Below are 3,959 nucleotides of genomic sequence, written 5' to 3'. Positions count from 1 at the left end.
GTAGAACACACTTAACAAAATAGTAAGTACTCATGTTTTTTCTTACTTCGCTGCTGTGCATACAGGAGAGAAATTGCCACTGAAATATGGGTCATTTTTATCTGATGCTCTATAAAATAAAATGAATGACAGTTCAAAATGGATTTGGTGCTCCGTGATTGGTGGCAAAATTTCAGTATTGTGCAGATACTACAAGGAGTAAATGAGCAAATAAATTGATCTGTGAATCAGAAAGCTATAGCTAACCGTTAAGCCAAATGTACAGCGTTTGATATGAGTTTTGGAAATAGATGTCTGTTGTTTCCAGTTGTTTCTTTAAAGGGTAGAGATGGGTTTTTCAGGAGAGCTGAGCATTCGTCTTCTGCTTTGCTATGAGAAACTTGTTATATTAGGCCAATATTGTTCACATTTGATTTCCTAAGTTTTTTCTTAGCTCTATAGAAAAACTTTTTGCTTAGAACTGGGTCAGAGTGCTCAGACTGGAAAATTCATTATAGTGAAATTTCAGGGCAGCGCTTCTTTAGCAGGAAATTGTGTTTGTGGGCTGTGAAAAGATAACTGGAGAAAAAGCTTGCATGCCTGAAGCAATTAAACCCCAAATCCAGTGTGGCTGGATATGGATAATTGGTTGATTAAAATTACTTAACCTACATGTGTTTTGCTCTCTATCCTCATGTTCTTACTATTAGTTACTGGGCAAAACAGGAAGGCTTTAGCCTTTAAATTTTCACTTTGAATGGTAAACCCTTTTCCAAAGAGATGAATTTGTTTTACATGTGCCTACAAATTCTTATAACACACTCAGTGATCCTTTCTGAGGGTACCACACTATAAAAACAGAAGAATTAAATAATGGCATGAAGTTGCAGTGCAGATGATTCAGTTACTATTTTGATCTCACATTATGTTGTATTACACCTAGAATAATGGCAAATTGTTAATTAAGATCCCTTGGTACTCGCTATGATCTAATTTTCTGTTGCTTGTAACTGCCAGAATGTAGTCTTCAGACAGAAATTTTCCATGCTGAATACGTGATCGTCAGGCTCCTACTTTTCTTTGTGAGGATGCAGGAAGTGTAGCCCAGTGTTTTACTTTTCTGAGTACCCACTCTGTGGAAAAATAGGTTGCTGATCCCATCCTGATCATAAATAAATTAGGGAGGAGCAGCATCATGAGGTTAGTGGGACAAAGAGGCTGTGCCCAGAATGCCTGTGAAAGTGGGGAGAAGGGGCAGATAATGTGAAATGAGAGATGCCTGTGAGGAGGATCTTCACAGAGGGGAAGACAGAAAGCCAGATGGGAACTGAGAGGAATATGAGGAAGGAGATTTGGTTTGGCAGGGCTGGCTAAACAACCCAAGAGCTGGTAAATATACCCAAGCAGATTAGCTGGAAGGCATCTCGAAGTCAAAACGGAGCTTGAAAGACTTCCACCACTTCTCCCCAATAAGTTTGGCCAGAGACTTCATCCAAACAACTTAAAAAGGAGAGGGAGAGGGCCACTGGGGAATTTAATGTGGTAAGACACTGGGAGACAAGCTTCATAAACTGGTAGATTTGTGTGTGTTTACCTCATTGTAAATGAGGTAGTGTCCCAAAAAGAGAGTCAGGTTTTTTTTACCTGTTTCTCACTTTTAAAGCCTGCAGACTTTTATCTTTATAGATAAACAGATAAAGGTAAATTCCTTGTCTCATAAAATGTTCATCAGGTGAATGATGTAGTTCTTTCAAAATGTCATCAGTCTTCCTGGTCCGAGTGTTATTCACAGCAGATTCTCAGCCAGTGGAAGTCAAAATGCCAGCTCCCTTTGAAGATCATATAAGCAAATAATGTATAATTCAGTCTCTTATTTTTATTGTCTCAGAACTGATTTTATCTAGGCTGCTCATGTGCTGCACTTGCTAATCTCAGGGGAATATGCTTGTGATCTTCTGAAAAAACTTAACAGACCTTGAGCTGGTGTGTACTCAGAGCACACATCCAGAAGAACCCACTGGGTCGCCTGGTCCGATTTTGCGTCTGCAGGAGGCTTTCCCTATCTCCCTGTTGCTCTCATGTTGAGCTCAGGAATTCAACTGCAGTTTGTGTTTAAACAATACTTGTTGGAAAAGCACCCAGCCTTGCTGGGGGACACAGAAAGTCTGGAAGTCTAACACTTTCCTTGGCAATTTGTTTCAGAGTTTTATTGCCTTCTGTGCTAAATAAGAAATGTTCTTCTTTCAAAATATGATCACATCTGGCTTCATCTTTCAGCTGCTGACTTTTGCTTCTGCTAAATTCAAGTCTTTTAGTACTTCATATTTTTACTTTATGGAAAAAACTTTTCTTCACTAACACTCTAATCAATCACTTATCAGTCTTCTTTTATGACTAAGCTTCTTAAAAGTCTTCTGAAAAGCCTTTCCCTCTAATATTTGGGTACTTTTTCTTACTCCTTTTTAGACAGGTTCTGATTTTACAGCGTCCTCTGTTTAGCCAAGAACCATATATGCCCTATGACACTGATGTCCATGTTCCACTGCTTGCTATCCCTCCATCTTAAATTGTTTCCAGAGCTACATCTTTATAAAACACTGTTCCTTATTCAGTATCACAGAATCGTGGAATCATAGAAACACAAAATCATTAATGTTGGGAAAGACCTCTAAGGTCACCTAGTCCAACTCTCAACCCACCTCCACCATGCCCGCTAACCATGTCTCTCAGTGCCACATTCACACAGTTCTTGAACACCTCCAGGAGCGGTGACTGCACCACCTCCCTGGGCAGCCAGTGCCAGTGCAGCACCACTCTTCTCATTTGGCCCTGGTAAATTGTACATGGGTAAAAGTTGTTCCTCTGCGTTCCTGGTTGTTCCATATGTCCGTCTCACCTTTGTTTACTGTGCCATCCATCTTTATGTACCCCACCCATTTCAGCTGTTGGAGAAGAATTCAATGTTTGTTGTCCTGGATATGAAAAGTTTCTAATAGAAACACAACTTTGAATTTCTTTCAGTTTGAAGAGTATGCCTGCGTCTGCATTTTATGTTAAGGGATTATACAGTCAAATAACAGAAGAAGCACAGTCCATTAAATTCCACTCAATTAAAAGTGCTTTTGGGTGCTTTGTCAGATAGACATTGCCCCTTCTCTTTGTAGGAGACCTCTATTATTCCAGTGCCTCCTGACTCATACAAATGTCACAAGATGCATGCACTGGGGAAGCTGTCCTTGCCTCTGCCTGGGGCTAACGCTGATCCGGACTGGATAGATTCTTCATGTTGTTTTTCATTCTAAAGAGTGCAAAATATATATTTCAGCATTTTTAGTAATGAAAATCCAGATTTTTCCAAAAAGCTGTAACTCCATCTCACTATCTTTTTTCCTTCGGGACCAATAAAATGGATAATGGTCCATGACAGTGATATTCTTGTATTGGCTTTTCCTTATCTTTTTGCTCAAGCTTTCAGTGGCAAAAGAAAGCCCAGAAACCCTTAAAGTTTCAAAAGTTAAAATGAAAAATTTAGTGTTATAATTTTGCAGATTTTCACAGCATCTCTACACCACTGACTTTGATGTATTTTTTGCCTGACTTTTAATTTTTGCAGTAAAACTTCCTTGGGTGTCCTGGAAAGGACCTACCAAACCCTTCAGAGCTGTCTTAAAATTTCAGCTGGTGTTGGATAAGATTATTTCATCAGCCAGTTACATGTCAAACCTTAGCAGAGAAAGAATTGTATCTATCACTGCCTCTCACAGGAGATGTCTGTCTCTGACTGTCTGATTCACAGTGGTGCTTGAAAAATGAACTGTATTGCTAGACTTTTCAAACATGAATGAAAATGCATTAAATAGGAAGAAAATGGGATCAGAATACAGTGCAGAATCCTTCTTTCCAAGTGTCACTTGTAAGCATATCTATAATTCACCTAACCTTGCTTATTCCTTCCTTCCTTCCTTCCTTCCTTCCTTCCT

This window comes from Numida meleagris, chromosome 3 (assembly GCF_002078875.1).
Source record: "Numida meleagris isolate 19003 breed g44 Domestic line chromosome 3, NumMel1.0, whole genome shotgun sequence".
Lineage (NCBI taxonomy): Eukaryota > Metazoa > Chordata > Aves > Galliformes > Numididae > Numida > Numida meleagris.
Note: the sequence above shows the minus strand (reverse complement) of the source record.